Here is a 25901-nt window from a genome sequence, read left to right on the forward strand (position 1 = left end):
TTTTATTTTTATATTTATTTATTTATTTATTTATTTATTTATTTTGAGACGGAGTCTCGCTCTGTCACCCAGGCTGGAGTGCAGTGGCGCCATCTCGGCTCACTGCAAGCTGCGCCTCCCAGGTTCACGCCATTCTCCCGCCTCAGCCTCCCGAGTAGCTGGAACTACAGGCGCCTGCCACCACGCCCGGCTGCCACCACGCCCGGCTAATTTTTTTTTATTTTTGGTAAAGACAGGGTTTCAGCGTGTTAGCCAGGATGGTCTTGATCTCCTGACCTCAAGATCTGCCCGCCTCGGCCTGCCAAAGTGCTGGGGTTTCAGGCGTGAGCCACCGCGCCCGGCCAGAACATGCTTTGAAATCTGGTAGTACGTGTAATGACTGCTGCCTTTCATCAGTTCACAGATTGAACCAATTTTTGCAAGTGATATTGTTTGTGCTTCTGACTCTCGTTACTGTGAGGAGTGGTGTTAAATTTTCAGTTGATTCCCATCATTGGCTTCATTATCTCAAATGTTGGGTATGTAGCTTTCGTATTAATCTGGACCAAGAAGTTGTATCTTATCTTATGGTTGAGAGAGTGTTATCATAATATAAATAATATAATTTTTGCTATAATTATTTCAGGTTGCTAACATGCTTGGTTATCTTGAAGAAGCAATTCCCCTAAAAATGTCTGTATGCCACTGTAGTAGTTCCTGATAAAGCTATTCTTTATTTACTACTTTAAGAGAAGTGATTGCAACTTTGATACATTCTCCAAAACAGGCAATATTTTCCCTGGGAAATGATATGTTTATTTTTTTCTGAGAAAATCATGCCTAGAAATCTCTTAAAACATGCATGTAGTTACGTTACCTTAGTTATTCATATGATGTCCTACATTTTACCTCATTATTTAAAAATACTAAAAAATGCACTTGAAAAGATTTGTGTAATTGTGTGATTACTTAGCAACCTTCATTAATACTTGATATTTCACCACCAGTTCTTAACACACACTGACGAGGGTAATCACAGACAATGTTGCTTGTGATCCAGATGATTTAACATTGGTCTTTTCCTTCATCAAGTTTCACCTTCCAGAAAATTGCCACTTAAAGCAACACAAAACCGCCAGGAATCCCTGAGCCTGAGTTGCTGCTTGTGTGCCTTAGAGCCAGGGAAAGGTAATGTTTATGTTGATAATTTCCTTTGTGTCTTGTTTGGCTCTTACTTACCTTTGGTTGTGAGAGGAAAGGGTGAGGTTCTATAGTCTTGGGTCCCTGAAGGTCTTTTCCACAGAGCAGAGGCAACATTGGAGGATCAATACCTCTGTCTTCACCAGGTTGGGAAAAAAGATGGGCAGTAGATAATAACAATGAGTTTATTCGTGCCTAGAGAACATTCACCAGGTACCAGGTTTTATTTCTGGCACTTTATATAAATTACCATATAATAATCACAACAACTACAGGAAGTATAGGCATACCTTGGAGATATTTGGGGTTAAATTCCAGACCACAGAAACAAAGCAAATATCACACACATTTTTTGGTTTCCTAGTGCATATAAAAGTTATGTTTATACTATACTGTAGTCTATTAAGTGTGCAATAGCATTATATCTAAAAAACAATGCACATACCTTAATTTAAACATACTTTAATACTGAAAAATGATAACAATCATTTGAGCCTTTAGCAAGTTGTAACGTTTTTGTTGGTGGGAGATCTTGCCTCAGTGCTGATGGCTGCTGACTGATCTGGGTGGTGGTTGCTAAAGGTTGGAGTAGCTGTAGCCACTTCTTAAAATAAAACAATAATAAACTTTGCCACATCAATTGACTCTTTTTCACAAAAGATTTCTCTGTAGCATGTGACGCTGTTTGATAGCGTTTTACCCACAGTAGGACTTCTTTGAAAATTGGAATACATCCTTTCAAACCCTGTCCTCGTTTCATCAACTAAGGTTATATAATATTCTAAATTCTTTGTTGTCATTTCAACAATGTTCACACCATCTTCACCGAAGTAGATTTCATCTTAAGAAACAACTTTCTTTGCTCTTCCATAAGAAGCAACTGTCCCTTTGTTCGAGCTTTATCATGAGGTTCAACGATTCAGTCAAATCTTTAGGCTCCACTTCTAATTCTAGTTATCTTGCTATTTCCACCACATCTGCAAGTACTTCTTCCAAGGTCTTGAATCCCTCAATCATCCCTAAGAGATGGGATCAGCTTCTTCCAAACTCCTGTTAATGTTAAGATTTTGACTCCTCCCGTGAATCATAAATGCTCCTAATGGCATCTAGAATGATGACCCCTTTCCAGAAAGTTTTCAATTTACTTTGCCCTGTTCCATCAGAGGAATCTGATCATCTACAATAGTGGTAGCCTTACAAATGCATTTCTTAAGTAATAAGACTTGAAAGTCAAAATTACTCCTTCATCCATTGACTACAGATTAAATGTTGTGTTAGCAGGTATGAAGACAACATTATCTCCTGGTACATCTCCATCAGAACTCTTGGGTGACCAGGTGCGTTATCAGTGAGTGAGTGTATTTTGAAAGGAATCTTTTTCTCTGAGCAGTAGGTCTCAACACTGGGCTTAAAATATTCAGTAAATCACGATGTAAACAGATCTGCTGTCATCCAGGCTTTGCTGTTTCATTTGTAGAGCACAGGCACAGTAGATTTAGCATAATTCTTATGGGCCCTAGAATTTTCAGAATGATCAATGAACATTAGCCTCAACTTACGATCACCAGCTGCATTACCCGATAACAAGAGAGTCAGCCTGTCCTTCCAAGCTTTGAAGCCTGGCATTGACTTCTCCTCTCTAGCTATGAAAGTCTTAGATGGCATCTTCTTCCCATAGAAAGCTCTTTTGTCTACATCGAAAATCAGTTATCCTACCTAGATCTGGATAACTTACTGCAGCGTCTCCATCAGCACTTGCTGCTTCCATCTTTCACTTTTATGTTATGGAGATGGCTCCTTTTCTTAAACCTCATGAACCAACCTCTGCTAGTTTCCAACTTTTCTTCTGCAGCTTCCTTATTTCTTTCAGCCTTCATAGAATTGATTACTTAGGACCTTGCTCTGGATTAGGGTTTGGTTTAAGGGAATGTTTTGGCTGCTTTGATCTTCTATGTAGCCCACTCAAACCTCTTCTTATCAACAGTAAGGCTGTTTTGCTTTCTTATCATTTGTGTGTTCACTAGAGTAACACTTTTCAAGTGCTTTTGAGGAACTTTTTCTTTGTATTCACAGCGTGGCTGTTTGGCTCAAAAGTCTTAGCTCTGATCCTATCTCAGCTTCCAACATGCTTCCCTCACTAAGCTTAATATTTTCTAGTTTATTTAAAATGAGAGACTTGGGACTCTTCCTTTCACTTGAACACTTAGAAGTCATTGTAGGGTTTTTATTGGCCTGATTTTGATATTGTTGTAGCTCAGAAAATAGGGAAGCCTGAAGAGTGCAAGACACAGCAGTCAGATCACACACAATATTTATCAACTAGGTTTGCCATCTTGAATGGGAATGGCCTGTGGCACCCCAAAACAATCATGATGATAACATCAAGCATCACTGATCACAGAGCACCATGGCAGATACAATAATAATGAAACAGTCTGAAATATTTACTAGAATTACCAAAATGTGACTCAAAGATATAAAGCAGATACATGCCATTGGCCAGTCAACTTGCTGGACACAGGGTTGTCACAAACCTTCAATCTGTAAAAAGAACAAAACGAAAACCCACAATATCTGTGAAGAACAATAAATCAGAGCACAAAAAAATGAGATATGCCTTTACTGTTATCCTTTCTCTTTACAGATAAGGAATCTCAGACATGGCACATGTAAGTTGTGCAAAGTTCCACAAGTACTCAGTGAGGAAGCTGTTACTGAAGGCAGGTGTTCTGGTCCCAGGACCCATACTCTATCACAACACCTTCCTGCCTCTTGGTAAATCCAGCACTAGTGTGGAATGTGATCATATATAAACTCACTTTTTAATTTCACATTACTCTGTTAGGTTGGTGTGTTCTACCACTCTTGCATTGCTATAAAGGAACACATGAAACTAAATCCTTTATAAAGAAAAGGGGTTTAATTGGCTTATGGTTCTGCAGGTTGTGGCAGCATGGCTCCAGTAGCTGCTTCTGGTGAGGCATCAGGTAGCTTACAATCATAGTGGAAGGCAACGGGGCAAGCAGGCACATCACATGGTGAGAGCAGGAGCGAGAGAGAGAAGGGGAGATGCCACACACTTTTAAACAACCAGACCTCTGGGGAACTCACTCATCACTGAGGGGAGGGTGCTAAGCCATTCATGACGGATCCACCCCCATGATCCAAACACTTCCCACCAGACCCCACCTCCAACACTGGGGATTCCACTTCAACATGAAATTTGGAGGGGACAAATATCTAAACCATATCAGTTGGCATTAATTTTGTCCTCATTTCATAAATAAGGAAACTGAAGTGTAGAGATACTGAGTTTTGTTTTATTTCCCCCTAGGACTTGTTTTTCTTTGAGAGGAGCCAGGAATGAACCCAGGTGTTCTGAACTGCAGCTCAGGATTCCTTCCACTAACTCAGGATGCTGCTCAAAGCCAGGCCTTGAGGTTAACATGACAGATCACAGAGGAAAGTCATTAGGATGAGTAAGGTAGAACTTACAATAAACCAAGGAAAACGAAGGGGATAACTCGTTGAATGAAACAAATGTAATTAAAGGCAAAATAGAATTGATCTGTTTAAGAGATACACCTCTCTGGAAATCTCATACCACATGGTAGAATTATTCTGAAAAAATTAGGATGGAAGAAAGGAGGGAAGACTTAGGGAATTATCACTGAAATATGCTAGCAAGGCCTGTACTAGGAAATGGATGATGAGTTCCTTACACAGGCAACAAAATGGTTCAAAGACATCATCTGGGTTGGAGATACCACCTTCCACCCATCACTGTTTAGATTTTAGTGTTTTATGTCTCCTAAGTCTAGACCCTCCCAATCCCAATACCCCTTTTACTTGTTGCTCTTCATTTTAGGTTTTTCCTAGTTATTTTGCGATGTGATCTTTGGAATCAATTGTCTAACACCAGAAAAGAACCCTTTTTGGCATTCAAATGTTATAAACTGGTAGAAAACTTGGGAGAATTGAGTTTTTTTCTGAAGCTGAGTCATCCTAAGCATTTGTTCTTACCAACTTCTGTGTTATTCAGGAGCATCTTAGATTTTTCTTGTGCATGTTTCATGCATTTCTTGTTAGGTTTCACTCTTTTAAAAAAAAAAAAAAACCTCTTGTTATACATGAGATTTCCTTTTCTGTTGTATCTTTTTTAAAGGAACTATGTATAGAATTAAGAAACTGGAACCTTACATTTGTATCTTACACAGCTTATTATTTTTTGGTCTTGTTATTTCTTTTCATTCCTAAAAATCATTGTGTATCCTGAAGTGTCTTTGCTTATACAGGTTTTATCAGCCTCAACAGTAAAACCAATGAATTTTTAAATATTTATTTTTTCATGTAAGAGAGCAATAGGAAACCAATCACTTAATAACACAATCAGCATAATTTTAATGAAAGATTGGCACCTTTTCCAAGGGAAAATTAGCGGGAAGAGTGGTACTGTTTTATACTTTTGCAAATCACTTTAATCTTAAGCTTACTAGAAGGCAGCTCCATTCACCTGTCTCTTTCTCCATTCGGTTCCTTTGCTATATACATGTCATCACAATATCTGGGAAAATCTACTGTATATTTCTGAGAACATGGCGGTGATGTCTTCCTATCTTTATGGAAACAATTTTGATCTTGCAGAACCCCTGAATAGGAACCACTGTTGTAGTGTATTTGTTTTTACAAGTAGAAATGATTGATAAAACTAGTTTCTAAAGCTTTTTATACATTTTTGTCCTTACATCTAATAGTAATATGTGAATTCTATGAATAGATGTTCTAATGTTGAGTGATCCTTGAAATCCCAGAATAAATAAACCCCATTTGGTCATGTTGTGTTATTTTCTTAATGTGCTATTGGATTTTGTTGGTTTATATTGATTTAGAATTTTGACATGCATATTCAAAGGTGAAATTGGCTTGTATTAGGCTTCTTATTGATTTCTATAACAAAAACTTTACTATGAAGAATGGTAATGTTATGGAGTTTTGGCATACTCTTCCATGATTTAGAAAAGCCTCATGCAGAATTGTTAGTTCTTTAATTTTCATGTTATTTCTTTAATCTAAAGATATCCTATGAGACATAAGTTGGGGAGGGCAACATTGTGTCATAAGCTAAATGCCCAAATGATGGATTACATAAAACTTCTCACTTCTCTTCCCACTCCTGCCACTGTGCATAAGCTCTACACATGGTGGCTTCTCTCCATTTATATTTTCCCTGTCTCAGATACAAAGACTTCAAGAGGACTCACACAGCTGTGACAGTTTTATGTGATATAGTGTTCAAGGGATGCAACTGCAGCTAAAAAGATTTGGCTCAAACACCGACTTCTTTCTTGAGTGAGATTTTACTAAATGCCTCCAAGTCTCAAACTTCTCATTCGAAATGGGAAAAATAAATACTTACCCTACAGGACCCTTGAGAACACATGGAAATAATATATGTACATTGCTTAGGACGGTACCTGGCACACAGCCATTGCTCAGTAATTGGTAGCTGAAGTTATTTTAGCAATCATGCTTTTGAAAGGAGATGAAGAGGCAGTGGGTAAAAAGGTTAGCAGATAGCTATGACCCGGTATAATCAGGAAAAGGACTTTTGGGGATCAGAAGAGTTGGAGTTGAAGTTTGAAGGTTAAGTATGTTAGTTATCTATTGCCATATAACAAATCATCCCAAAACGTAGCAGAATAAAACAACAAACATTCACTATTTTACACAGCTATTGAGAGTCAGGAATCCAGGAGTGGTTTTCCTGGTAATGCAGGCTCAGGTCCTTTCATGAGGCATCAATCAAGCTGTTGGCCACGGCTGTGGTCATCTGAAGGGGCTGATGGTTTGCTTCATTCACATGGTGGTTTGCAGGCAGCTTCAGTTCCTGGCCACATGCACCTCTCCATAAGGATGTCCAGACAGAATTTCCATCTTGTCATCCCAAAATAGAAAGACAGCCCCATGTCAAAACCCCATGTTTTCTAGCCTAATCTCATAAGTGGTATGTCATCACTTCTGTCATAGTTTATTAGTTACACAAACCAACCCTGGTGCAGTGAGGGAGGGGACTACAGAGTGGGAATACCAGGAGAACGAGGTCAATAGGGACTGTTATGGAGGGCACCTACCACGGTAGAATCTGGGAAAACAGAATTTGAACAGGGTGGTGGAAAAAATAAAACTAAGTTAAGCCCTAGCATTAATGAAACCTTTCCCAATGAAAACGGTGACCCATGAAGATGCTGTTGGAACCACCTTACAGTAACCTGTTAGCAGGAGGAACAGACACAAAGCCCTAGATCAAGAGGGGAATAAGGGGATAATCCTGTATACTTCTCACAGCTGTGGCATGTGATTTCTTTGCCAAATCTCCCTCCTGAACTAAGAATGTCTCTCACCACTCATTTATATTTTAGGTTAACTTCCACAATATTTAAGCAGAGCTAATCATCTCTTTCATAATATTGAGGAAAAAAACTTTTGAGATGAACATGCAAGTACTTTCTATAAATGATTTTTATGCTGGGAATGAGGTGGTAAATATGAAGTAGTAGCTATTCCCTATAAGAAGACAGAGACAAGGCTTCACTGGTCCCTGGCTCTGTATTTAGACCTCAGTCAAGTACCAGGAACACAGCAGACACTCAATGGATAGATTTTGAATTCATGAGTAAATGAATAATTCTTGATTTCCCTCATCCCTGCCTACATCCTTTTGGATGACGTTAAATACACACTGACTTAGTTTCAAAAGCACACAGATTTTTTTTCCCACGGGGCTCCAATATTTGAACCAACCAAGACACCAGTGGCCAGAGACAAGGCAACAGGACCCTGTCAGTTATCGAGAAGCTTGTCACTTTCCAGCATTGTCCCTTTGCTGTTCGAGCTACTTCTCTGTTCAGATTATACTACTCTAAAACACATATTAAATGCATGCCACCTGGATTTCCTTTCTACAAAATGTAAGAGAACAGTAATGCATGTGGATTACTATCGATGACATTGATTGCCTGTATAGCAGTATCTGGTGGCAAAAGCTTTTTAGACTTATTATCCCACTTATTCTTTACAATAACTTCATGGGGTGGGTACCTATTTTCCTTAATTAACAAATGAGAGAAAGCAAGACTCTAAAGAGTTGGGTTTTTTTGGTTTTGATATGGTTAAGAGTCAAATCCCTAATGATGGCTAAAAACCTAGGGTTTGCTCCAAAACCCTATGCAATCTCTGTTGCATAAGATGCAAACTTTGTCAATTCATAAGGCACAGCAGGATATTATATTGCGCCAGGACCGGCTTTGTGCATGTTAACTAGTTTTCATTTCATATTAGTGAAATGATTGAGTTTTTTCATGTATTAGATGGTCTACTGCACCTTGCATGTCTACTTGAACTCTGAGGCAGACAAAGGGCAGTATATGTCCACTGTCCCAACATCTCTGAGAGGCGGCTACATATTATCAGCCATGCTAGGCTGCTAGAAAGGAGTCACAGCATGGATTGTGTCACGTAGAGGCAACAGGTATAAATATCCCTTAGAAATGTTCATGTCTACCTCTGGATTTGAGCCAGCAGGTATAGTATTCTATAGATTTCAGGGATGTTGCTTTTTAATTTTGTAACTGATGTGCAGTGCACATGCATAATTTCATGTGCTCATCTGGAGCTTAAGCTGTAGCAGAACCCTAATATTTTCTCTAATATTCCCCTTGGAAGACATCAGTGACATACGTATTTTTATCTTTGGCATTGTCAGTTTTGTGGTGTTCATGAGAAACAAATTAGGTTGAAATCAGTAAGAACTGTGCAAGTTTTTTGTTCTTAAGGTCAAATCAGCCCATACTCATGATGCTCCCTCTTCTATCAATAGTCCATGATCTCATTACTGATACCTTGAACTGTTTTAGAAAGTCCAAAATGTGTTCATCCAAATTTAAATATTTCTTTTGTGCTCTGAAAATGGAACAGCATTTCTGTCTATTATTCCCATCTGTTCCTTTGGATTGGAAAATATTTTGACAATCTGGCTATCACAAGCCGCTATGAGTGAAACTGTTCTTTTTTGCTTCCTGGCTATATCTTTCATCTTCTGTCTGCTCTTTCTATCCCTGAATAGATTTGTAGATACAGTGTCCTATTATTATGTAATATCTGATGCTATTTATATGAGCCATGGGTAGAATGAGAATAAAAACTGCTTCCCCTATTATTAAGTTGGTGCTTTTATCGCTTGCGGATTGGCAACTTTTCAAAATGATGAGACCAGATTTCTGTCCTGTTTCTTCTGAAATGATGAGGATGTGGATGGGGGTTGAGGTGATGCTAGCAGGAAGGTCTTGAGAGCCAACAACTAACTCTCAGGGAAATGGATAGAGGGTAGTATTGATCTCAAGTACTGATGGTATCTTGCATAGTTGTGGGAGTCTGGGCAGGTGTCAGGGAGGGAAGGGGAGCATCTAATCCTGATACTCTATTGAGAAGCCGGCCTCTTGGACCATTCCTACTATAGCTGAATTTCTGCTTGCTAGTAGAAAGGGTTAATAGATATTCTTTTAAATATAGACAAGGAAGGAGAGAAAATGGGGCCAAATGTTAACAATTGGAGAAGCTGGACAAAGAGTCTATGGGAGTTCTTTAAACCACTTTTGCAATCCTTGTAGGTTTGAAATCATATCAAAGCAGAGTAAGAGGTTTAAAATGTGTACAAACACACTCAGGCATGCAAGTGCACACAGGCTGTGAGGCACTGACTGGGCTAACAACAGGGACTCGATCTGCCATGACGGGACCAGCATGGACTCTGATTTCATAGACGGCAGTCATTATTTGAGCTTTGGGTTTTTTTTCCTGTTCATTTGCTTTTCCCCAGATGCACAGATTGTGTTTTTAGAAAAGAAAGAAAAGATAGGCTCTCTTCCCTTAATAGGACATCAGCTATCTTCTTCAAATGAATTTTCTCTTTCCTAAGAAAGACAATTAAATTAAAATTAAAAGCAATCTAGATTAATTTAAAAGATAGCAAATCCTCTCTCAAATACAAAAAAACTCTAGATTTTTCCTCAACTCTGCTATTTCCCTCACAATAATTTCATGTACCGCCTCACAATCAATAACTGGATTTTTTCAAAACAAATTACATTTCATTAACAGAAAACTCAACATAAAGATATGTGTCAGGCCGGGCCTAGTGGCTCACGCCTGTAATCCTGACACCCTGGGAAGCCAAGGCAGGAGAATTGCTTGAGGTCAGGGGTTCAAAACCAGCTGAGCAACAGAGCAAAACCCCATCCCTACAAAAAATACAAAAACCAGCCAGCCATGCTGGTACACACCTGTAGTCTCAGCTGCTTGGGAGGCTGAGGCAATAGAATCACCTAAGCCTGGGAAATTGAAGTTACAGTGAGCCGAGATCACACCACTGCACTGCAGCCTGGGCAACAGAGCAAGACCCTGTCTCAAAAAAGAAAAGAAAAGAAAAAAAAAAAAGATATTTGTCCTTACATATTTTCCTTCCTTTCTCTCTCTCTCTCTCTTTCTTTCTTGCTTGCTTTCTTTCTTTCTTTCTCTCTCTCGCTCTCTCTCGCTCTTCCTTCCTTCCTTTTTTCTTCTTCTCTTTCTTTTTTTATTTTTATTTTTATTTTTATTTTTTTGAGACGGAGTTTCGCTCTTGTGGCCCAGGCTGCAGTGCCGCAGCATGATCTCGGCTCATTGCAACCTCTGCCTCCTGGATTCAAGCGATTCTCCTGCCTCATCCTCCCAAGTTGCTGCGATTAAAGGCACCCGCCATCACGCCCAGCTAATTTTTGTATTTTTAAGTAGAGACGGGGTTTCACCATATTGGCCAGGCTGTTCTAGAACTCCTGACCTCAGGTGATCCACCCACCTCAGCCTCCCAAAGTGCTGAGATTACAGGCATCAGCCACCGCGCCCAGCCATGTATTTTCAAATGTTAGCAGTTATCTCTTATGAGAAGAAAAAAAGGAAACTGCCATTAAGAAAATGGAACTCCAAAAAACAAACAAAAAAAAAAAAGAAGAGAAGAAAACAGAACTCCAATGTATTGGTCTGGCTTGATAGATCAGAAGAACTTTGAAGTGAACTGAGTTTTACACTCTTGCCTCCATGCTCACCCTATATTTATTCCACCCCAAAATGCTCATTCTTTTAAAATTAAATCTGATATTTGGTCTAAAATTACTAAAGTTTATTAGCTTTTTGCTTTTCCTCCATTTGGTATAGTTCAATTTGTTTATTTTCAATTAGCAACTTCCTCAAATCCTGACAGTCAGGTGCGGTGGCTCATGCCTGTAATCCCAGCAGTTTGGGAGGCCAAGGCAGGTGGATCACCTGAAGTCAGGATTTTGAGACCGGCCTGGGCAACATGGTGAAACCCCATATCTACTAAAAATATATGAATTAGCTGGGCATGGTGGTGCACGTCTGTAATCCCAGCTACTCAGGAGGCTGAGGCAGGAGAATTGCTTGAACCCAGGAGGTAGAGGTTGCAGTGAGCCAAGATCTCGCCATTGCGCTCCAACCTGGGCAACAGAGTGAGACTCCGTCATAAAAAAATAAAAAAATAAAAATAATAAAAATAAAATCCTGACAAGCATAGAAGACCCAGTCCCTTGTTTCTGTGGTATTATTTCATTTATAACAAATTATACCGCTAATAATACTAATACTCCAGGCAACTAATATGTGCTTTGCATATTCTGTGTGTCGAGAAATGTGCTGACCCCTTTTACATGTGGTATTTCATACACTGAGGAGGTTGGAACTATTTTGATTGCACTCGCTGTGAAAGAAGAGATACCAAGGCTGAAAGAAGTTGCTACTTTTCCAAGAATCTTAACTATTTTGTCATCATGTTATTTGTCTTTTTTAGGTATGATTATTAACATGTTTTTAAAATGGCATGGTCCTTTAAATAAGTGACTTATTCAGAAATTTTCTTTCAAGTGTGATGCAGATGGAGCTATTTTGGGGAAAGTATGCAACAAGCATCTGAGCTAAGGTGGAATGACTCTTGTAGAAGTTGCCAGAATAAATCATGAATTGAATGCTAGATTAGACCAGATAATATTTATATTCCCTTCCAAGGCATGAGTCTTTGATATGCTTCAGTGAAAATTAGGTTCATGGTGGACTAATCTATGTAGTTTAGAGAATGCTTATGAAACTCATATGATGGTTATAGTTGAAAAATGTCAAAATACCGCACGATAGAAGAGCCATTATTAGCTTTATTTTTTCTTACTTTGTGTCTTGAATCCCAGTTTTTCTCATATGGGTTTCAATCTTCAGCTCCATAATATGGCCCAGTGGAGATGCGCTGGTTGTATAATATGGTTCAGTTGTGTTGTCTTAACTCTGCTGTGCCGTTGCACGCCCAGGTAAAGAAATGCACAGCTATCGTCTGTCCGTGGATATTTATTTGTAGGTCAAGATGGAAACCGCTTTAAACAAAGTTATAAAGGCAGGGACAGAGAAGCTTGCTCTATTCTCATCTTGACTTCTCTAAAACTGAGGCTTTCTAAGTTCCTAGTGTCTTCCTGCTTTTTAATTACTTAACCCCCATCAAATCTGGAAACAATCTGCTGTCAGCCATTTACACTTATCAACCGATGGGCTAATTACATTGCACAGGAAAAGAACATTTGAGCTAAAATTTTCTGCACTAGAAATGTTTCTTTTAAGGCTAACCGAAGAATTGGAGTATTTGTTTCCTGTTAAATAAATGTATGATAATAATGAGAGGTGATGACCAGTTGGCCAAGAGGTTAAGCTACAGGGGCGAACATTCTCAAGCACACACAAATGCGCACGCGCACACACACACACACACACACACACCAGCAAACAGAAAATGAAACTCACTTTGTATTTTTAATAGTCTAGTAGTATTCAAAAAGTCTTTCACATTCATTCATTCAGTAAACATTCATTGAGCACCTACTAGGTACCAGGAAATTTCGGACTCTGGTGACAGATACTAAACAAGACATATAAAGTCCCTGCATTTGAGGAGTTTACCCCTCAGTGGTGACAGACACAGAAAACTAACAAGTGTAATATGCAAAAACCCTCCAGGTGGAGGTAAGTGGTGTGATAAAAATAATAGCAAGGTGATGTGATCGAGAGGGACTACACAGTATTTGGAGAAAGAAGTAGCACCTAGCACAGAGAAACGGCCTGGTACAGAAAGAAGGCCAGTGAGGCTGGAGTGAAGTGAGCAAGAACAGAGAGGTGCCAAGTGTAGCACCTTGGCCGGACATAGTGGCTCACGCCTGTAATCCCAGCACTCCAGGAGACCGAGGCAGGCGGATCATGAGGTCAGGAGTTCGAGACCAGCCTGACCAACAGAGTGAAACCCTGTCTCTACTAAAAATACAAAAATTAGCTGGGCATGGTGGTGCATTCCTGTAGTCCCACCTACTCAGGAGGCTGAGGCAGAAGAATCGCTTGAACTCGGGAGATGGAGGTTGCAGTGAGCCGAGTTCGCACCACAGCATTCCAGCCTGGGTGATAGTGTGAGACTCCATCTAAAAAAAAAGAAAAAAGAAAAAAGAATAACACCTCATAGAACATGGCAAGGTGTTTGCCTTTTATCCTAAGCGTGATGAGAGCCCTTTGGGGGTTTGAAGAGGAGAGCGATGTGCTGTTGCTGTAGTTTAAAAAGATGACTCTGGCTACTGTGCAGAGAATAACTTGGGGAAAGGGAGGAGAAAGCAAGAAAGGAATTAGAACAAATAAGAAGGCTGTTGTGATAGTCCAGGTGGGAGATAATGGCAGCTTGGAGCAGGGTAGTAACAGTGAGGGTAGAGAGAAGCCAGTAGATTTGAGGTATATTTGGAGGTAAAGTTTGCAAGATATGCTGATGTCAAGTGAGGGAAGTAAGAGGAAAAGAGGGCTCAATGATGCCTCCTTGATGATGGCTTGAGCCTCTTGATGGATGGTTGGAGGCACTCACTGAAAGACAGAAAACCAAGAAAAGAATAGGTAGGAGGGGAGAGAAACTCAGAGTTCTGGCTTGGACACTTTATCCTTTTTGGGAAACTAAACCAAAATTAGCACTGAATCTGGCAGGCTTTTTCCAAAAGAATCTGGGTGTAGACAAGAGAGTGCATCATTGTTCACTCAGGATCTGAGGAGATGCAACCCAAGAATGCTGCCCTTCACCTCAGTTAGCTTTTCTCCCCACCCCTCAGAGCACACAACAAATTTCTAGCTCTCAGTATGCCACCCTCTTTCTTAGAACTCCAGATAAACGTTTGATGTCATCTACTTCTGACCCCCTTTAATTGGCTTCTATGATATTTATGTACTGATAAGTTTTCCTAAATATGTCATGAGAACTTGTCCACATTTTATTTTTTACAGTTTTTAGACTTTTTCTTACCTCTCATATCCCCAAGTCTATTTCTATCCAAAACTCAGCCAAGACATAAACTCAAAAAGTCTCAACCGAAGTAGTTGTTTAAACTCTCACACTCTAACTTGTGTGCATCGGTTCATTTGCTAAAATGTGAGACCCTGTGGCAAAGGAGCATTTGTATAGTTTCCTGATCCACATCAGAAACAAGCAACGAATTAGAGAATAATGAGATGGGCTGGAGTCAAGGTTGCTGAGAGCAGCAAAAAGTGACAGCTAACTGGGATAAGGCAGAGGAACTAAAAATGGCATAAAATCACATAAAATCTCAAAAGGCATTAGGAGTTGGGATCATCTAGCCTCACAGGCGTTGCTGTCTTAAAGATAGCAAAATAACATTGTCCTCAAATAATCATGACCTCGAATCATCAAGGAAAGACTGTTGTTTTGGATATGATTACATAAGAATGCAAGGATGCATGGGAATTATTTTAAAAGATTTTTTTTTCCCTAGCAGTGAAAATAAAATAAAGTTTGGGCTCTTAGCAATAAATATGAAATCTAGAAAAGAACTTTATGTAAAACTCTCTTTTCTAACACTCCTAAATCTTTTTCTCTTTTTGGAAATCAAGTTGAATGCAACAGAGTATATCTTTGAAATTAATCTTCTTTACAAAGATTTTGCTAAACCGAGGTGTGTGTGTTGTGGCCGTTCTCTGTATGTGTGTCCTGTAAAGGGAGGGCTCTGATCTGAACATGTGTGTCCTCCCCAAATCCAGGTGTTGAAATCCTAATCTCCAAGGTGGTGGTATTAGGAGGTAGGATCTTTGGAAGGTGATTAGGTCATGAAGGTTCTTTCCTCCTGAATGGGATTAGTGCCCTTATAGAAGAAGCCAAGAGAGAACTATTATGTCTTCCATCATGTGAGGAAATGGCAAGAAGGAACCTTCTGTGAACTGAAGTGACCCTCACCCAACCCAAAATCTTTCACTGCCATGATCTTGAACTTCCCAGCCTCCAGAACTGTGAGAAATAGATGTCTATTGTTTACAAGCCACCTGGTTTATGGTATTTTGTTACAGAAGTCTGAAGAGACTAAGACAGGGAGGTACACCCCTTTTCTATTTGGGAACATATGATTTAGGAGCTCCCATGTCCTTTGTAATTCAAAGCTATTGAATTCAAGGCAGCTATTGTAATTCAAGGTTAATTCCAGTATGTGATGATTTTCACAAACTCGTTTCCCAGTTGTCCCACTGCTATCTGCTGTAAAAATTATTATAAGCCTTTGAACTTACTGTGAGTTATTTATGCTATAGGAAATTTTATTTGATTCTCTTTAGCCTTTACAGCACACCATTTAAGTCACCAGTACTAACAATAGCACCGTGTAAAAAGATAAAGATTGTTTTCTCCAGTTCAGTAGCTAGTTCATTTTCCTACTTTTTGCCACCTCACTTTTACGCTGGGGAAATTTATGTTGTCACCAGAGACATAGTCTAGACTTCATGTCTTAATTTCTGCATTCAAGAAACATATTAAGGGTTAAAGTAAAAATGTTTAAGGTGTTTGATGACCCATTTAAGCCCATAGACCAGGAACCCAAAAATTCTGTGTTGCTACTCACCCGCCCACCAATGGAATACCAGAGGAACAGTATAATGCGAATCAAAATGCCACTTCAATTATGGGTGTAAAAGAACCTAATATGCCAACCCAGGACATAGGACAAGTTGGAGCACACATGTTCAGTCTCAAACCTAAGAGGGACTTTTCTCATCCAACTGAAAATCTCTGTATGTCCTCACACAGCAGCCAGCTTTTTGTAGGGACATAATCATAGAAAGGGAAGGAGATCAATCGCTCATGTGCGCACAGCAGGCCAGGTGTCACAGAAAAGTGTCCATGCACACTTGCCTCGGGCCTTTGGTTTCTTCCTGCAGGAGCCCCTATTTCAAAGATAATTACGGCAACTTAGCTTCTACCCAGTGATTTTTTAAATTTCAAAGCAGTTCTAGCTGGGAGCATTTTAAGTATTTTAAAGCTGAACATTAAACAGAGGTAATCCCAGTGACCACAAAGAAGTTATAGGCAAATGTACTGGTTAGAGTCCTCTTGGTTGCTCTTCGAGAATGGTACCTGCAAGGCAATTCCTAGTCTATAAAAAGGGAGTATCATTGAAGGATGCACAGAGAGTTCCTAGATGTGAGGCTGAAGTGGTCTGATTTCAACTAGAGCAGATTAACAGAATGTGGTAGGACTACAGAAGAAGAATTCAGGAAAGTGTAGCAGAGACTCTGAGTAATAAGAGACAGCTCCACCAAATTCTCAGGAATTGATCATCATGTTTTAATGTTGCATATTCAATGATATGTTCATACCACCAATGATAATGCAAAAATCAATGGCACAAAAGGACAGGCCAAGGGCAGATGATTTCACAGGCATTTGTGTTGGAAGTGCTCTGATTCGTGATCTTCATAGCGACTGCATAAAGAGCTGCATTCCATTTGGAGACTTCAGCAAATACAAACATTGTTTGTAAATACAACCCAGGAATCGTTTTTGGATTCCTCTCTTCTCTTCACAGGCTTCCCCATCTCAGCAGATGGCATGGGAGTCATCCTTGATATTCTGTTTTCTTCAGCATGCCCACAGTCACAACCCATCAGCAAGTTTTGTTGATTATACCTTCAAAATGCATCCCAGATGCAACCACTTCACATCATCTCTAGTGCTGACATGCAAATCCACGTCGCCATCATCTCTTGCCTGGATAACTGCAGTAACCTTCAAACTGGGCCCCTTGCTTCTGCTTTGCCCTGTTCCCACCCTGATAATCCACTCTCAAAGTACTCAATATTCTTGAATGAGTTCTTTGTTTGGTTGGTTGGTTTTTAATCAGTTTTATTTTTTTAGAGCAGTTTTGGTTCACAGCAAAATTGAGTGGAAAGTGCTGAATTCCCCAGCAACCTCCCCCACGGCCCACAGCCACCCCCATTATCAACACTCCCCCCACCAGAGTGGTACATTAGTTATAATCAATTAATCAATGATATAACCCTGATATATCATTATCACCTGCACTCTGTAGTTTAGCGTTCACTCTTGATGTTGTACAGTCTATGGTTTTGACAAATGTATAATGACATGTATTCATTGTTGTAGTATCATATAAAATAGTTTCACTACCCTAAAATTTCTCTGTGCTGGGCCTATTTATTCCCAACCCTTGGCAACCACTGATCTGGAAAAGGCAAAACTATTTGTCTCCATCGTTTTGCCTTTTCCAGAATGTCATATGGTTGGAATCGTATAATCTGTAGCTTTTTCAGATTGGCTTCTTTCACTTAGTAATATGCATGTAAGGTTCCTCCGTGTCTTTTTGTGGCTTAATAGCTCATTTCTTTTTAATGCTGAATAATATTCCATTGTCTGGATGTACCACAGTTTATACATTCACCTACTAAAGGACATCTTAGTTGCTTTAAAGTTTTGGCAATTATGAAGAAAAAGCTGCTAGAAACATCCATGTACAGGTTTTTGTGTGAACATAAGTTTTCGACTCAATTTGGGTAAATGCCCATGAGGATGATTGCTGGATCGAGTGGTTAGAGTGTTTTGTAAGAAACTGCCAAACTGTCTTGCAAAGTGGCTCAACCATTTTGCATTCCCACTGGCAATGAATGAGAATCCCTGTGGCTGCACATCCTTGCCAGCAACTGGTGTTTTCAGTGTTCTGGATTTTGGCAATTCTAATAGGTGTGGAGCGGTATCTCGTCGTTATTTCAATTTGCATTTTCCCAACGACATACAGCATGGAGCATCTTTGTACAACTGTGTTTGCCATCTGTATGTTTTCTTTGGTGAGGTGTCTGTTCAGATCATTTGTCCATACGTTAATGGAGTTGTGGTATTTTCTTATTGTTGGGTTTTAAGAGTTCTTTACTTATTTTGGATAATAACCTTGCATATTTGTTTTTCAACTTTGTGGCCTGTCTTCTCATTCTCTTGACAGTATCTTTCACAGAACAGAAGTTTTTAATTTTAATGAAATCCAAGTTATCAATTATTTCTTTCATGGATTGTGGCTTCGATGTTGTATCTAAAAAGTAATCGCCCAACTCAAGGTCACGTTCTCCTGTTATTTTCTAAAAATTTTATAATTTAGCATTTTACATTTAGGTTTATGATTCATTTTGAGTTTGTGTGTGTGTGTGTGTGTGTAGAGTGTAAGGTCTGAATGAGTTTTTAAAAATAAATCATATGAAGTCACTCTCCTGTTTAAAACTTTCCAGTGGCTTCCAATTATGTTTAGAATTAAGCCAAAGTTGGGTCAGTCGCAATGGTTCACGCCTGTAATCTCAGCACTTTGGGAGGCCGAGGCAGGCGGATCACGAGCTCAGGAGATCGAGACCATCCTGGCTAACACGGTGAAACCCCGTCTCTACTAAAAATACAAAAAAATTAGCCAGGCGTGGTGGTGGGCGCCTGTAGTCCCAGCTGCTCGGGAGGCTGAGGCAGGAGAATGGCGTGAACCCGGGAGGCGGAGCTTGCAGTGAGCTGAGGTCACGCCACTGCACTCCAGCCTGGGTGGTAGAGCAAGACTCCGTCTCAAAAAAATAAAACAAAACAAAACAAAAAAGAAATCTTAAAAAATAAAAATAAAGAATTAAACCAAAGTGCTTACCACCTTACCATGGTCTGTGATTTCTACTCAACCTGACCACTTTCCACAGCTTCAGGCTGACTTCAGATAATTCCATTTCCTTCTGCCTCTCGGACGCATGGAGTTCATTCATAGCATACATTGAAGCACGATATCATACCCAAGAATCTGTAGCTAGCAAATGAGACCTAATAGCAATTAAATGAGTAAATACTATAGAGAAGAGTGAATGGAAGAAATTTGGAGCAATTTCCTCAAACAACTTTCTTCAGTTTGTGTGTAGGAAGCAGATGGGTCAGGAGGAGGTGGGCTGAAAGAATCAGAGCCTGAATCAACTGACAACTGCCTAAGAAAGTGAAGAAAAGCTTGAACTGGGTCTTTAAAAAAAGAATCCTGGCTAGGCACAGTGGTTCGCACCTGTAATACCAGAGCTTTGGGAGGCTGAGATGGGAGGACTGTTTGAGGCCAGGAGTTTGAGACCAGCCTGGGCAACATAGCAAGACCCTGTCTCTACTAAAAATTAAAAATAAAATATTAGCCAGACATGGTGACACTCACCTGTAGTCCCAGCTACTCAGGAGGCTGAGACAAGAGGATTGCTTGAGCCCAGGAAGTGGGGGCTATAGTGAGCTGTGGTTGCACCATCGCATTACAGCCTGGGCCAAAAAAAAAAGAAAAAAAATCCTGAGATTGAACACTTTAAAATCTGTAGTTACTTCATGTAAGTGTACACTTTAAAATCTATAATTACTTCGCGTAAGAATAAGGGATCATTTTTATTGGGGTACTATGGGTCATGCATGCAATTTTTAAAACTTGTACTGTATTACAAAGGGGCAACTCTTTTTCATTAATTTGCTTCTATTTGAATTAATAATTACATATACAGATGCTCTTTGACCTACAATGGGGTCATGTCCCAATAAAGACATTGTAAGCCAAAAATACTATAAGTCAAAAATGCATTTAATACTCTAATAAACTCACAGTAAGGGTGAAAATGTTTAAGTTGAACGATAGTAAGTCAGGGACCATCTAAATACAGCAGTTCCCCCTTATCTATGGTTGCAGTCTGCGGTTTCAGTTATCCATAGTCAACTGCAGTCCAAAAATATTAAATGGAAAATTCAGGAAATAATGCATAAGTTTGCAATTTCGTGCCATTCTGAGTAGCATGATGAAATCTCATCTATCCCATTTCTGCCCCAGCTGGAACATGAGTCACTCCTTTGTCCAGCAGATCCATGCTGTCTATGGTACCCACATGTTAGACACTTAGTAGCCTTCTAGGTTATCAGATCGACTGTCCTGGTATTGCAGTCACCTTTACTTTACTTCAGAATGACCCCAAAGCCATCATCATCACATGTTTTGGCATATTTTATTATTTTATTCTTAGTTATTGTTGTTTTCTATTTTATTATAAGTTATTGTTGTTAATTTCTTACTATTCCTAATTTATAAGTTAAACTTTATGAAAAGCATGTCTATATATAAGAAAAACAGTATATATAGGTTTTGGTACTATCTGTGGTTTCAGGCATCTCTTTTGTGGGGGTGGGCAGTAGTAAAACATATCCCCCAAGGATAAGGGGGGACTATGCATATTTCAAACCTGAATTTTCCCAGAATCATGATTTTTTAAAACTTTCTAAGGTGTACTTGATGTCTTGCTATCAGCTCTGTTTGACGGTGCATTTCTAATCCTGCACTCACCTGTCATTTAGGACACTGTTCTCCCAGGTACACATCAGCTGCAGTGATGGAACTTAAAGACAGCCGTTCTGTATTCCTCTCTCTCACTGTCGCTCTTCGCCACAAGTTTTGCCAACTTGTCCTGAACACAAGTATGCCTTCTGCTATAACTAACAAAAATGTACTATCGCATGAAAGGAACTAAATGGCATTTAGATGCTTTTACTTAAAATATCAATAATGAAACCAAAAACTCCAGCTTCTCTTTTGCATCTCATGAGAACACTCATGTAAACGTTATGACAGTAATATTTCTCAATGATATGCTCCGTTTACTCCCTCAGGAATGGGTTCTACAGTGTTAAATCCTACTTTATAATAAATAACATTATAATAATGTTACAACCCAGCTTAGTTCGGTTGAAAAGAAATTCATCTTTGAATCACTAGAAATAACACAATTCTCTTCCAGGCTAATGTAAATAGCATTTCATTATTCCTTACATCCTACAATACCATGTGCTTAATACTGTATCCAGCAAATAGTATATATTTGAACATTTTAGTGGAATGTCTACTTGGTAACGATAATGTTATTTATGTCTTATTGGGAAGATAGATATGTTTAGCTCTGTAGAAACTAATTTTACGAATTTCATGAAGGTCTGGTGCCAGCTAGTGGTACGTATTATATATGCATCAAAAAGATAATTGATTTTTTTTTAAGTAACCAAAAACAACATAGTCTCATCGAGATTGAAAAATTGCTTAAAAACAACGTTTACAGGAATATTGTTTGCCGTGTTGAGGAGAACCAACAGACTGCGCGTAAGAATGGATGTCTGTCTTGGCCGGGCGCAGTGACTCATACCTGTAATCCCAGCACTTTGGGAGGCCAAGACGGGTGGATCACCTGAGGTCAGGAGTTCGAGACCAGCCTGGCCAACATGGCAAAACCTTGTCTCTACTAAAAATACAAAAAATTAGCTGGGTGTGGTGGCACCCACCTGTAATCCCAGCTACTTGAGAGGCTGAGACAAAAGAATCACTTGAACCCAGGAGGCGGAGGTTGCAGTGAGCCAAGATTGCACTGTTGCACTCCAGCCTGGGCACAAGAGTGAAACTCTGTCTCAGGAAAAAAAAAAAAAAAATGGATGTCTGGAATGTTCTGTTGTCCTATAATGCTCTGTGTCAACTTCCACTTAGTCATTACGCTCCCATATTCTGATTATTCATGTGTCTGTCGTTCTTATTGTATCAGGAAGTTACTGGGATACAGCTTATGCCTTCGTTTCTGTAATTCACCATGTGTCACAAGATCTGACAATTAGATGCAGAAAGAAATATTTATTGAATACATAAGAGAATTCAAGAAAAATTATTGCCATATTTCACTTACCACAGTGCATGACTTCTGAAAGCAGTTATTCAGGGGTTATCAACACTGAGTCATGACCTTAATTATTCAGAAGTATACCAGACAACTTTGGGCCTCTAAGCTTTTTTAATCTTCAAGAATTTCCTAGTTGACTTAGATATCATAGATCTGTTGAACCATTAGCTGTCCCATGAGGCCTCCTTAGAAATTACAAGGCCTCTGAGACAAGCATCCCAGATCCAGCTTACTATTTTAACCATTTAGTCATTAGTAACAAATTTTGAACTAGCAGATTTTATTTTCCTGGGATGGGAGCCGGGTTATAAAACATATCTTACAGTTCAGTCTCTAATAACATTTACTTTTAAAATCAATGCTTTCTTATTAATTTGCTGATTAGTGGTGTTAATAATTGGCTCAAGTGGGAATGTCAGATGTAAGCTAATGGTTCATTAATCAAATTTAAAAGGGCATCATCTTTTAAACATGAGGATGAAACTTCTAATTTCTTTCAGGACTGACAGTCAGATATGTTCCTCTGGGGAGAGGATCTTTCCACTTTATGCCTTCCATAGTTGACACAATTTCCGGGGCCATTTGTTAATTATTCCCCCTGGTGTGAAGTAAAATTGATTTGGAATCCTAGCTCATTATGGAAGGAGTTTTAGAGTTCAAATTAGTTCAGCTTCCTCAGATGTATAAAGAAAATACAGTTTCTGTATTTTCTATAATTGACATAGTTTTCTCAGAAACCTATTTGAAGGATAGGTTTCAAAGCATGTGCTCTGCATGCCACCATATCAAAATAGTTGGTTTCGATGACTCACTCATTTGTGGATAAATGATCACACTTTCAGTTTTCTCAGCCTTTCTCTGCTGCTATCCAACACTGGTTTTGGAAGAGAGTTTGGAGTCCAGAGGCTTTGTGTTTACAGTCTTGTGCAGTGGGGCCTGAGGGCCAAGCACCTGCAGAACATCTTCCAGATCCTTGTCGATTTCTGCTATAGGCAGGTTAGTGTGGGCTGCTCCCAGGACAGCTGCAACAGGTACCATCTCATCACCTGGAACTCACTGCTGAAGTCTGTTTCAGACATCTGCTTCCAGCATAAAATCCCTGCACACTGTGGCCTTTGTCCCAACCTCAGGCTCCCATCCACCCACTATTCTTAGATCCTCTGTGCCTTTTACTACTGTGGCATGCAAGAAATTCCAGATGCCTCGACTGCCACATGAGAGGGTTGGGAAGCACTGCCTTAAGCTCATCTTTCTTGCTACCACCCATATGATATAAAATTCATGTTGACTCTGATCACATGTGGAGCTTCTTCTATGGGCATGGGACTAACTACCTCACAGGCTACCTCATACTTGTGTGGGGTTTTTTATTCCTCCCTGTTACCTCTCCTTCTTCGAGTTTCTGCCACAGAGGAGAAAAATGAGGCACCTGCTGAGCTCAGTATCTTACCTTTCTCTTTCTTTGCCTCCAGGTCATGAAGAAACATGCTTTCCTTTTCCTGGATATTATATCCTAATTTTTCCCATCCCTTAACATATAGATAAACAATCTCCATGACGTATCTTATCATACTTGGCTCTTTAAAAAAAAAAGAGAGAGAGCAAGAGAGAGAGAGAGACAAAATCTCACCCTGTCACTCAGGCTGGAGTGTGGTGGCTCAGTCACAGCTCACTGCAGCCTCAGACTCCTCAAAGCAAGTGATCCTCCCACCTCAGTCTCTCAAACTGCTGAGATTACAGGCATAAGCCACTGCACCTGGCACTGTGCTTGGCTCCTGATATGTTGATAGGAGTTTAAAGAATTTTACTGCCTTCCTTTCCATTATGGCTCAGGCTTAGGGATGGAAGGTTGCAAAGAAATAGAAATTGAATCGAAAATGAAAACTCGATCCTTTAGTGTTTTAAAAACCTTGTCTTTGTTACACCTAGATCAATGGTTGTAAACTCTGGCTGTATGTTAAAATCCCAGGGGTCTTTTGAAAAAACGAATGCCTAGACCAACCATAAAAAAAATCAAACCAGAATATCAGATACTCAGCAACCAGATTCTGGGGTAGTTTAGTGCATTGCTCGGTGTCGCTTAGGAAATTAGTCCCACCCAGCTGGGCGCCCTTCCTCCCTCCTACACAGCCAAGCCGATCACTGTGCTGAACCAGTGATTTCTATTCCTAAATAGATACGCACACCAAACTCATAATTTGTTTAATGTTTGCAGTACAGTGTGTGTGTGTGTATGTGTAGTATATACATATTCTACAAAAAAAGAGAAAAAAATGTTTTCCTCATTTACTTCCTTATCCATTATAATATTATGGTGGAGTTTTTGCCCAACAGCTATGCTAGCAGGAGATGGTTCTTTAAGGAAAGTGTCCTCTATCCTCATTACACAATGAGCTGATTCCTGTTACTGTAGTGAACAGCTGACTCTGCCAATCACATCAGCTCTGCCTTTTTGCCCTTCCTTCCCAACTCCATCCCAACTCCACAGAAGACTTCCACATTCACAGTTTCTCTGGAGTCACTTCTAAGGACATCTAATGCTTTAATTTCTTGCAATCTGTGGGAAGAAGCAGAGAAATTGAGCAGAGACATGCAACTTCATGGTTTGTTTGTTTGTTTGTTTTGAGATAGAGTTTCGCTCTTGTCACACAGGCTGGAGTGCAGTGGCGCGATCTCAGCTCACCACAACCTCCGTCTCCTGAGTTCAAGTGATTATCCTGCCTCAGCCTCCAGAGAAGCTGGGACTACAGGCGCCTGCCACCACGTCCAGCTAATTTTTGTATTTTCAGTAGAGATGGGGTTCACCATGTTGGCCAGGCTGGTTTTGAACTCCTGACCTCATGATCCATCCACCTCGGCCTCCCAAAGTGCAGGGATTACAGGCCTGAGCCACCGCGCCTGGCTGATGTTTTTTACTAATACCAGACATCCTTAAATCCTGCACCAAAAGTAAAGGAAACACAGTCCATGCAGCCATTAACTTCTCATCTCTTCTAAAAGATGTGTGATGTCTAAGCCCTTTCTACATTTAAGCTACCCTGTATTTTTGAATCTCCTGTCTTCTCTGTTTCCTGATTCATATTCTCTCCCTTCCCCTCTTCTTCCCCCTCCTCTCCTCTCCTCCTCCAAATATACAAGAAGCTTGCAGCTATTTGTTTCTGTGCAACAGAACAATAAATCCGACAAGATGAGACTCCTGAGGTTGTCAGGAAACTAACAGCAGGCTGCCGATACTTCTCCAACCCCTCTGCTTTAAAGGGGTTCACCTGCCCTTAAGGAAAAGGAAGGTCGGGAATTTATCAGAAGCAGCATGGCATCTTATTTACCAGTTTCTTTCTCCATCTTTCACATGTTAACCATAGTATATTCTGTCTATGGCAAACAAAGATTCCTAGTCACTGGGTTTCACAATCCCTGTAAGACAGTTCATTCTGGGAGTTGAGCTGGCTCAACTAAATGCCATTTGAGCTTTCCAACTTGGGAAAAGCAAGCCACCCATCTAATAACAGCCTTTTTTTTTTTTTTTTTTTTTTTATGAGTTTCTCTTTTGTCGCCCAGGCTGCAGTGCAATGGTGCGATCTCAG

General features: G+C 39.8%; 1 protein-coding gene across 1 annotated transcript in view; it reads left to right on the plus strand.

Moving 5' to 3' along the window:
- LOC105550149 (regulator of G-protein signaling 7-like) overlaps window positions 1–25901 on the plus strand; it is a 108283-nt gene that overhangs the window by 23771 nt on the left and 58611 nt on the right. The window lies entirely within an intron of this gene.

The sequence above is a fragment of the Mandrillus leucophaeus genome, unplaced genomic scaffold (assembly GCF_000951045.1).
Source record: "Mandrillus leucophaeus isolate KB7577 unplaced genomic scaffold, Mleu.le_1.0 Scaffold466, whole genome shotgun sequence".
In the NCBI taxonomy this organism is placed as follows: Eukaryota; Metazoa; Chordata; class Mammalia; order Primates; family Cercopithecidae; genus Mandrillus; species Mandrillus leucophaeus.